The following is a 12,054-nucleotide window of genomic DNA, read 5'->3' on the forward strand; positions in this document are numbered from 1 at the left end:
GAAGAATGTGATCTAGTAACAGTTATTTTTTTAGTTTGTTATTTAACGACGCTGTATCAACTACTAGGTTATTTAGCGTCGATGAGATTGGTGATATAGCGAGATGGTATTTGGCGAGATGAGGCCGAGGATTCGCCATAGATTACTAGCCATTCACCTTACGGTTGGGGAAAACCTCGGAAAAAAATTCAACAAGGTAATCAACCAAAGCGGCCGTGCAGCCCATTGTACACCTTATATGCGATGTCTGTCTTAAGTCCAACGAATGACCCTGGTGACATTTATGAATCCGACGCTAAAAGGCGGACCATCCTTGTATAATTTAATGAAGATTGACATATCATTTAATTTTAATGTGCATACTTATCTTACTTGCAACGGTCATACCATGTTGAAAATACCGGTTCTCGTCCGATCACCGAAGTCAAGGAACACTGGGCGTGGTCAGTACTTGGATGGGTGACCGCTTGGGAACACACGTGCCGTTGGCGAAACTTTTAGACTTAGGGTGGGAATTTCTCAAATGAAGACGACGAAAAACCAGACTCACCACATTGTTTAAGGCACAAATGGGACACAAAGCATGGACCAACATCAACGCTAGGTTAGTAACACCATCATACTTAGGCAGGGCTGATCATATTAGGAAGTTTAAATGCAGAAAACAAAGAACGGACGTGGCAAAATTTTCCTTTGTTAACGGCACAATAGTATACTGGAACAGCTTACCTGCGGCAATCTTTCAGGGTGGTCCTCTCAAAATCAATACATTTAAGGAAAGGTTGAAAAGATCAGACTGAAAATGTAATTGTAGGTGCAGTGTAATTATCTAAGTTGCGTCATGTAATTAAGTTGGTATGTAATAAATTAAGATGATATCTAATTAAGTTGATATGTAAACAAATTAAACTGATATGTAATTAATTGAGATGATATGTAATTAAGTTGATATGTAATTACTTAAATTGGTAATAGTTGGGTGACATAGAAGTACTTATAAGTTAGGTTTACTTTTGCTTATTGTAGGCGTTATTATAGCATAGTTTTTATTTATAGTCCTAGGTTTATTGTATCTATTTATTTATAGTTAGAAGCAAATTTACTTTTATTTTATTTTCTTTATTTTTCTGTAATTATTGTATTATTTTAATGCTATTATTGTATATTATATATCACTGCCACTGGGTGTATACCCAGTTGCAGTGTTAATACATACATACATACATACATACATACACATACATACATACATACATACATATAAATAACATACACACATACATACATACATACATACATACATACATACATACATACATACATACATACATACATACATATGTTTCGTTAAATTATGGTAATCATTTAATTTTAAATCTTGTTTTCTTCGTTTTTAATAAATGGCGCTTGGCTCACTCTGTTTTTGAACCCTTCAATTTCTTTTCATTAATGATATTTAATATTTGATATTTATTATTTATAGTTCACAGAAAAGAGTGCATGCATATAGTTAATGAAAACTTACATTTACACACTTTATAATTTTACACATAGATATGCAATTTTAATACAATTTCTAAAATTAAATATTTCATATAAGATGTTTTATCTTGCACTTGCGTCTAGGTCTTGTCATTAATGAAATGTATCCGATTAAGTATATTAATCTTCTTTCTGCACACCCAAGTTCTTTTTGTTAATTCTTGCCATCGTCTTATGATATTTTAAATGTGAAGTTTTCGTATTGTCGTATCTCATTGTTGTATAGATTCTTCCAAGCTTTTCGGAATTTGTTACAGTGTGATAATACAAAAATATTACCGTGTCTATGCATTATAGGGATGAAACCCCTGCAGATTTGACACCCTGTTTCGTTTAATCGTGTCACACTCGAATATCAATATTAGGCTATTACGATATTTATCGCAATAACTTATGAACCAAGTAATATGAATAATGACCATTAATTTGTCCTAGTTCATGAAACTCGGCGGGCGATAAGCCAATTAAAACCGGCAGCATGCCGCAGGCTGTGTGACAAGGGAATAAAATAGGCACTAGTTATTCATTTTAAACGAGTTTCAAGTGTTTGAAATGCACCCTTCTGGCCGAATATGACGTATGCCGCCCCATATGTCAAAGTAACTGTACACAGAATAACATGATATCTGATTCAGTACCAGTAAGTGTGATTAAACACAGATCGAATGTGTATTCGTGTCTCAGGCCATTGGACAAAGGTGTGTACTTTATGCCTAAAAATTTTTAGTAGCTGTGCCTTTAAATAAAAAATTTAACTCATTACTAGTCTTGGGATTTTCTTCTTCTTCTTCTTCTTCTTCTTCTTCTTCTTCTCCCTTCAAGGTTTAGGTGATATCACCTGTTCCGGTCTCTATCGTCCAGCCACCTCTTGCGAGGTCTACCCAGATCCCTTTTCTCGATCGGGCGATAATTCATTATCTTCTTTGGTAGCCTATTCTCTGCCATTCTGTCAACATGATCTTTCCATTTTGTTTTATTTTCTTCTACCATGTCGTGTACTGAGAAAATATTGAGATCTGATCTTATTGTTTCATTTTTTATTTTATCGGCTTTAGTGCATCTTCTTACGTATCTCATAAATTTCATCTCTGCTGATTGTATACGTGATTCTTCTTTTTTTGTTATTGTCCATGATTCAGAGCCATATATAAGAGTAGGTACAGCCATAACTTTATAAAATTTCATTTGAGTTTCTTTTCTCGCTTTTCTTCCTAAAGTTCTTCCAATTGTTCCACATATCATCTGAAATCTATTAACTTTCTTCTCAATATCTTTCTCATAATTAAAACTAATATCACATCCTAGATAATTGAAGTGGGATACTTGTTCTAAAATGTTTCCATTTACTATTATCTTAGATCTAACAGGATTTTTCCCTTTAAAAGCCATTATCTTTGTTTTGTTTGCAGATATAGTTAGATTGTAAAATATTGCGTTTTGGCTTAATCTATACACTGCTCTTTGTAGGTTATCTTCTGTTCTTGGGATTTTAAGGAATTAAAATGTATATTATTACGATGATATTTCCGTGAAGAAATTCTGCGTCTTAATATGACGAAGGATGAGTGGAACAGAGAAAAATTCTCTCCGGCACCGGGATTTCAGCCCTGGTTTTCAGCTCTACGTGCTGATGCTCTATCCACTAAGCCATGCCGGATTTCCTTCTCGATGTCTAATTGAATCCTCTCAGTTTAAGTTCCACCTCTTGAGTTCCCTCTAGTTGCCTACCTTCATATACTGCGTCATAGATGTATGACAGTGGCACAATGTCCATACATGTACAGAGGTGCACTCGTTATGAGTGACTGAGTGGCCGCGATCCGACGGAGTAAGCGCCGTCTTAAATCACTAAGGATGCTATGCGTAGACTTTTCGCTAGCCCGCGCTACGAGCGTACTAAACTAGCCCCGGCTATCGACTGATTACTTGTACAGGATTCATATCATATCATATCATATCATATCATATCATATCATATCATATCATATCATATCATATCATATCATATCATATCATATCATATCATATCATATCGTTAACACTGGTTTATGAATACGAAAAACGTTAGTTCGCTGATCATCCACCGGAAGCCCACGCTAAGAATGTCTATGAATATGGCCCTAAGTGATTATTTTTCGCATATCATATATTATTACAATGCACCGAAGTACATATGATATTTCCATGCACAAATTGTGCGTCATCATATGATGAAGGATGAGTGGAACAGCTAAAAATTCTCTCCAGCACCGGGATTTGAACCCGGCTCTACGTACTCTGTCCACTAAGCCACACCGGATTCTCATCCCGATGTCGGATTGAATCGTCTCAGTTTAAGTTCCACCTCTTGGGTTCCCTCTAGTGGCCTACCTTCATGCACTGCGTCATAGATGTATGACAGTGGCACAATGTCCATACATGTGCAGAGGTGCAATTAATATGAGTTTCAGAATTAAAACACAATAAAACAGTTTCATTCATAATTTGCCTTGCAATTTATAACAATAACCTTTCCAAAATTTTCCTATATCTAGCTTTGTATTTTGTCCTTCAGTATCATTTTCTAAGCTGAGAAGTAACGCTGAATACAAACAAGTTGGGGAGAGGTCATATTTAATCTTACTTACATTTTTCATTTAAATTTCGTCGGGGAGGTCTTCACTTTTCCCATCCGTGACTAGATTCACACGCCTCGACACTAAAAAATCTAATTTTTCTTTTCAGTACACTGGCCCTGTGGCTATTGAGTCATTTAATAACTTAACCAAGGGTACTGCTGTGTCAAAATTTGAAAAGTTGTAAAACAGCTGTTTGTAATAAAATTGAAAATGTTGATTGTAACAATACCTATGTAGATAGCATAGATGTGATGGAATGTTCATGAATCATTGCAGTGTGTAAGAATCTTCTTATTCTTATGTTGACGGAATTATGTAGACGCCTAATATGGGGAAACGGGAGAATCTCGAAAAAATACTCAATTGCGACCTTGTCCGCCACAAGTGTTACTAAAATTCCGGGCTTGACCGGGGCTGGAACCCGGACCGCCTGCGTGACGACTCAGCCACTGCAGGGGAATGTGAATATTTTGGTTTTGTCCTCAGGTTATCCGGTCGTTCTGTCATATCTTCAACAGCAAAACATTGCAGTAACTTCCGTCAGTTAAACCGTGTGTACATGTGCGTATGTGTGTGTGCGCGCGTGCGTCATGATTTGAAACATTATTCTATTCTTATATCTTCTAAACGGGACCCTCTAACAGTGTTGCCAACTGGACAGAAATTCCTCCAAAACTGACGGAATTTCAACGTAGCTGACGGCAAAGAATGGCTTTGACGGGTGACGGATTTTCTCGCGGAATTTACGATATACATCGCCTTTTGACTTTTTTATCTGCTGTCATTTTAATTGTTTAATTTTGTGGGGGATTTTACTTTTTCTTTGATCAGCCCTGCATGTGCCGTACCACAGCCTGGTATATACAGTCACTAAGCTTAATACGTAGGGAATATGCATCCACAGATAGTTGCTAACCATTAGGATCGCTACTATCACCTCATCTCAGACATGCGAAATAGTACCGGCACAGTCTATTGTTCTAGTAGCCTCCACAACTCAAGCTTCGTGACTGTAGTATATACTAGATTGTAGCCGTACTATGTTAAAGAATCCCCTGTTTTAGATTTCCTTGTAATCAAGCCAGAGGTTGAAGAATTATTATTTTAATCAAGATTGGTGATTTGTGCTAAAATTTACTTTTTATTTGTATACAGTGGATCTTTTCTTATTTTGACGGATTCTGGCGGATTTCCAGGTATAGGACTGACAGGGATAAAATTTGTGTGTTGGCAACACTGCCCTCTAAAGGCCAAAACACAACGTATGGCCGGCCTGTCGTAACACTAGGACTTCGTTGCCAGTCTCATTTCATCAGAACTCCGTCATCACTAGGATTCATCAAATCTTCACGGCCAGTAAAATAAAATAAACATGGGACCTGTATTAATTTTCAGCTGAATAGAAAGAAGTTTAATGTATTACTTCCTCCGTAGATTGTCCGCCTTAGGAATGCCATGGAATTGATATTGTTTGAAGATTTATTTATTTCATTTATTTTGGTAATAATTGTAACATAAAATATAGTATACACAGATAAAATTTTAGCTCACCCCTGAAAGAGTAGAACTCGTACTCAGGGGCGGATTCCTGAATTTAAATTAAGAAGGTTATAATACAATAAAAGTGATAGGATGATAAGGAACTTGGATTTCCTGTTGCGTTTCACATCGTAATAACCACGTTTCATATTCCATCTACCTAAAGACCGAAATTAAAGACATATTGGGTATATAGTACGCCGAACACAGGTAATGCAACGAATAAATATATAAACAAACAGGTCGTCGCTGCGTGTTCGGAAGTACAGTTAACTCCCGACATTCTGAAGATATATACTAGTGAACACATGCTTGAGCCGTGATGTTCAGTTTCCTCGTGATCTTTGCAGTGAATAATAACGTGCATTCGTAAGTTACGGAACTTGAACATATGAGGATGTCACTTGAAATTATTTTATATTGTAAGAAATTCTTTCAATAGCACTTGACGTTATTAATGTATTATGTAGTACAAGATATTCATTTTATCTAATGTTTTTTCGTGTTTCATTAGGATATTGCATATGTCGCTGATCACTGAAAACCCACTAAATTTCTATGTACTTGTCTAGAAATTCTCTAAAATGTAGATTATATAATTTATTAATTGGGATGTTGGCACTGAACATCGTGGGAGGCTACACAAATCTATGCTAAACGTCGAGTTAATATTTTCATAATTTTCAGATTTTCATGGTACTGGTTCTTTCTAATTACGTTCAACACACTTTCTGTGCCTTTTGGTATTGCAGTGTCTTTGTGCACTGTTTTTGTAACTTTTATGTTTATTTTACACAATTTATATGTAATGTTGTCGATATTGACAGTGAAAATATAGGCCTACGTCAAATATCCTCAACTATGCTCTGCAATATTACAAGCTTGAGCGTCTTACCTAAGGCATTTTACCTCTACAGTGAACTTTCAATCAGCCACAAAGATGTAGTTATTTAAATAATACGACTAGTAAGAGCAGTGATTGATAAGACTACTCACTATGACTGCGTCCCGATTTTGACTTTCTGCGTAACTATTTTGTATACGAACGTACCTGCACCTGCGCTGTGACGTCATCTATACTTTGAATCAGGCAACCTCATTCCAGTTTGTAGGTAGCTGGAATACGAACCCTAGTAATAATGGTGATTGTGGTCTAGTGGTTGTCGTAATCTATAGGATATATAGTCTACTAACTGTGAAAATTATTGCATGACCGAAGTCAGAACATGCTCCGAAACTGTCTTTGTTGAAATGGGATTTAAAGTCTTTCGGTCAACGATGTAGAGTACCAATTATCTGGTTGATTCTAAAATACGAATTGATAATCAGCAACCATAGCTTTTTCTTCTTTTATTTTTGATCATATTTGAAACCCCTGTGTTGGTTGAATGGTCAGACCTTTGACCTGTCACCCAGGCGGCCCGATTTGAGTCCCGATCAGGTCTGGGATATACTGTAGTGACACTTGTGGCGGACAAGGTGGCAGTTGGGGTTTTTCTCGGGGTTCTCCCGTTTTTCCCCATATTAAGCATTTACATCATTCCGTCACCATTTCTCCATTTCGTCATCATTCCATAGCAATTCCCGATCGCCGGCTAGCGACGCACTGCCTATGGACGAAGGGGGTTGCCTGCTCGACAGCAGCGAACCTCAGTATAGTCAACCGGTGTGGGTTCGGGAATGCGCCTAGCTTGATGGTCAGCGCAATAGACCGTAACAGGTCGCAGTACTGGGCCGTAGTGCCCCCTCCCGTAAATTCAATTGAATTCAATTCAATCATATTTGAATTATGTTCAGAATCATTCTGTTCGGGTTGTTTCATACACAATACAGACAAAATTTAACAATCAGGCCACGTTTAATGGATGTTCCACTGGGTTTCATCAGCAGCTAAATTGAGATTGGGCAACTCGTTTCCTTATCGAGAGTGGAAATTGTTATAGACACAGTTCATTCAGCTCTTCCTATACTGTATATTGATTATACAGCCTACACATATGCAATTATGCAGTCGTGTTACATTTGTTGTCGTTTTGCGTATGTTTAATTACAGTTTATATAGCAGGTTACAGTCTATTTAGAATTTAGATTGTTATACTGTACACAAAACAACTCAACAGCGATCAGTTACAGGGTGCATCTTAAAGAAGTAAGAGTGAAATGGTTATACAGGGACATCATTTTATTTTTACTAACATTTCTAATATTAACCTGGCTATACCTTTGGATTAACGGTTGAGAACCGGAAACGCCGTTTGCTATTCCCTTCCACGATTGGAGTTCGATGATACTGGCGTAAAATACAAACAAATCACTTTACTAGATATAGGAAGGAAGAAAAGTAGTTTATCAATTTACGTAAACTAGGAAATATTGCAATTTTGAGTTTGATAATTTTCATTAGGTTTTGTTTAATCAAAATACAGTATAGTATTAACAGTAAGTGTTTTTACTCACGAACTGATGCGGACGTAGGCTATTCATTATGTAGTGCATATTATACTTCTACAGCACATTGGCGTACAATATAGAGATTAAAGTTAAATTGAAAAATAATCATAATATGGATATTTAAACACATTTTTGAAAGTGGTGGCCGTTCGTTTCGATACAGGCTTCAGTTTTTGTGTGCATATTGTCGCACTATAGACTATTGTACCTAATTCCAATACTTATGTCCTTCTTACTAGTACCTAACTCATGTTGAAATAATTCTTTACCTACTCTATAAAAGAGTATCTTACGTACTGTAAATTCAGTCTTCATTTCTGCCCGATCCGAAAAGATAAAATTACTCAGACATGCTATCTACTGTCCGTCCAAGTGGTTACGTCGCAGGGGCGTAGAAAGTGGGGAAATCACGAGACAGTTAATTACTTAATGAGACCTTTTTATTTAAGTTACTTTAAACTGTTGTATAATATTACGTGTATAATATTATATTCCTAACAGAAATTAATGTTTTCAGAAAAGAGCTAAGACAGTCCATCATTAGTCTTTACAGAGGGGCGAGCAGAATCGGGTGGGGGAAACCGGGATGCGACGTAGGCAAACGGACGACAGTACCTATGCGATAATATGATTCAATATTGAAAACCCTTTCGTCACTGGAAAACACGAACATATTTCTGGAATGTACTATACTCATTAACTCGGCCCTGTTTACTGAGACCGTGAGGCGACTTTGACTGCATATGCAGCCTTGGTTCTGTGTGGAGGATGTGTGAAAGTTTTCTAGTACAGTATAACGGGTGGGAGTGAAGTACATTAAAAAAACTCAGGTACAATAAAAATTGAAATAAAAATAAAATGATGTCCCTGTAGAATAATGTGATTCTGATTCTTACAGCAAGCTCCTTGCGACTGAGATTTGGACTTCTCTTCTGAGAATATAACTCGAATACGTAGGGTATGTAACATTCAATTTGAGCCACAGCAGAGAAATTAATAATTAGGTTATAATTGGCTAGAACTACATAAATGATCGTTCCAAGAACCTCGTTTTCGTCACATGTGTTGTGCTAATGAATATTAGGCATATAAGGAAGAACGGTAAACGCTTTAGTAGTTCATCGTTGGTGTGAGGTAGATTTTTATCATTCCGCACTACGTCTCTTTCCTCGCCATAGTATACGCAAAGTCACGAGTTCAAATTCCATCGCTGGCACGTATGTCTGCCTTCAGTTATTGTGTTTTTAAATTAGTTCTTCGGCAAGGTGAGGTGAGACAGAGTATTGGCCATGAGATTTCGTGACATTTATCTTACATTAGGCAACCAACCGTAAAATAGTTGGATACTACATTCGAGACAGCCTCGGATTTCAAGTTGCAGTTGCTGTTATACGTGCCCCGGAGGTACTGTAGGCCGATGTCGGTGGTCTGTTGTCATTGTTACGTCACGTGCTTCTTGTGCCTTGTGTGTACTCCACATTGCGACTATTACACCATATGTTTGTATAGTGGAAATTTAAAGAGCGACACCAGAACATGAAAGTGAACTGATATCGAACTTCATTTCTTTTTTTCTTGTCTCTGAGTACCAAAATCCTATCTATCTATCTATCTATCTATCTATCTATCTATCTATCTATCTATCTATCTATCTATCTATCTATCTATCTATCTATCTATCTATCTATCTATCTATCTATCTATCTATCTATCTATCTGTCTGTCTGTCTGTCTGTCTGTCTGTCTGTCTGTCTGTCTGTCTGTCTGTCTGTCTGTCTGTCTGTCTGTATGTCTGTCTGTCTGTCTGTCTATCTACTTACGCGTCCATCCATCCATCCATCTATCTGCTTATCTAATCTATCTATCTATCTATCTATCTATCTATCTATCTATCTATCTATCTATCTATCTATCTATCTATCTATCTATCTATCTATCTATCTATCTATCTATCTATCTATCTATCTGTCTGTCTGTCTGTCTGTCTGTCTGTCTGTCTGTCTGTCTGTCTGTATGTCTGTCTGTCTGTCTGTCTGTCTACTTACGCGTCCATCCATCCATCCATCCATCTATCTGCTTATCTAATCTATCTTATCTGTCTATGTCTTGTTTGTCTATGACTGACTGTCTGTTTGTGTCTGACCTTGCCTGTCCTCGCCTGCCCTACTCTCCCCATATCTATCTATCCGTCCATCGTCTGTCTCTGTGTCTTCCTGTCTGCCTGTCCCTGCACGTCTGTCTGTCCCTGTCCGTGTCTGTCTCTGTGCTTGTCAGCTTGTCTTTGCCCGTGTCTTCCTATACCTACCCGTATCTGCCTGTCGCTGGCCGTGTCTGTTCTTCCCTGTCCGTATCCATGTCAGCCTGTCTTTGCCTATTTCTTCCTGTATCTGCTCGTATCTACCTGTCCCTGTCCGTGTCTTCCTGCATTTGTCCGTGCCTGTCTCTGTGCGTGTCAGCCTGTATTTGCCCTATCTTCCTGTACCTTCCCGTAAATGTCTGTCTCTGTCCGTGTCTTTCCGTACCTGTGTAACATTCTACTTTTTTTGTTCTTTTTTTCTTTCGCTTGCTCAGTTTATCCGTTTATTAATTTCCAAATTCCTTAACTTCGGAATCATTACGGTTGTTCGTATTTTCTTTCTGCCTGCCTTTGTTTAATATTTTGTTATTTCCCTCCACCTTTATCGTCCTGGCCTTCTTTTTTCTTTAGTTTATTGCTGTCTCCATACTTTTGATGGGCTTCGCACCCGTGATCTTAGGGTTAGGCCTTAGCTGCTGCACTCAGAGGTTTTGCTTCCAGTGGAATGAATCGTCCGCAGTGCTGACGGCCGAACGCTCCTCGCCGCGCAGTAGTTCATTACGGCTGTCGTCACGTATTCAGCTCGGCACCTTTATTAATAACCACGGCGCGCGCGACAACGACGGAGCCGTGCTTCTTGTCGTGGAATCCTCGCAGCAAACAAAGGTCAGCTAATGTGCTGCGCAGGATGCGGTCCTGCCAGGAATACCTCGAATACCCCGCCACTCCACTAATGTATACGTTGCGGTTCAGACAGCTCGGAGCGCCTAAGATCTTCACTGCGGGGCCTCGAAATGAGGTCGTTATTTGCATTAATGTGTGTCTTCGCACCTCTTATCACTATGCTTTCACTCGTTAATTTTAGCCATATTTTACGCTATTAAATAGTTTATATAAAAATGATTTGATTGCGAGATTTTGCATTTGAATTATGAGCAATTATTATTACATTACCAACTGTACTACTCACAGTTTCTCGCATTTGTCTGGACTCTTTGGAAGAAAATTAGCAAGAAAGAGTAAATGACATTGACATGAAAATACACTCCGGCTGCAGAAATAAATCACACACATTCTTATTAGACGATCAGGTTTAAACAGCAGACATCTGAAGGTGCTGCTCAAGTAATGTCCTATAAGCTGAAAATTTTTATTTGAAAGTATTAAAACAGGCCTGCACAAACAGCGCTCCTTCGGAGCGGGAGAGCGGTGTTTACCGCCGCCGAAACGGAGAGGAAGATACGTCAGAATGACATAGACTTGCTATAGGTAGAGGAGAGGGAAACGACCACTCAGTTATCTAGTGGAGTGCAGTGTGTAGGCCTATTATCACGTAACTGTTTCACGTTGTTTACCTACTGCTACAGTACAGTATGGAGGAATCTAAAAGACGGAACATAACATTTAACATTTAACGATTTACAGCTCGAACTTATTCATCTTCAATGTGACCTAAGAGCTACAGACCGTTTGAATAATACTACTAGCCTGGTTGAGTTTTACAAGACTAAACATTAGCAATAATATCCACGACTACCCAGGCTGGCTGTGAAAATGATTGCTATGTTTGGCTCAACATTTATATTTGTGAGCAATTGTTTTCTATAA

At 38.0% G+C, this 12,054-nt stretch overlaps 1 pseudogene; it reads left to right on the forward strand.

Moving 5' to 3' along the window:
- Positions 1-373: 373 nt before the first annotated feature.
- On the forward strand, positions 374-491 carry LOC138692292 (5S ribosomal RNA; annotated as a pseudogene).
- The last annotated feature ends 11,563 nt before the right edge of the window (positions 492-12,054 follow it).

Source organism: Periplaneta americana, chromosome 16 (genome assembly GCF_040183065.1).
Source record: "Periplaneta americana isolate PAMFEO1 chromosome 16, P.americana_PAMFEO1_priV1, whole genome shotgun sequence".
NCBI classification, from domain to species: domain Eukaryota; kingdom Metazoa; phylum Arthropoda; class Insecta; order Blattodea; family Blattidae; genus Periplaneta; species Periplaneta americana.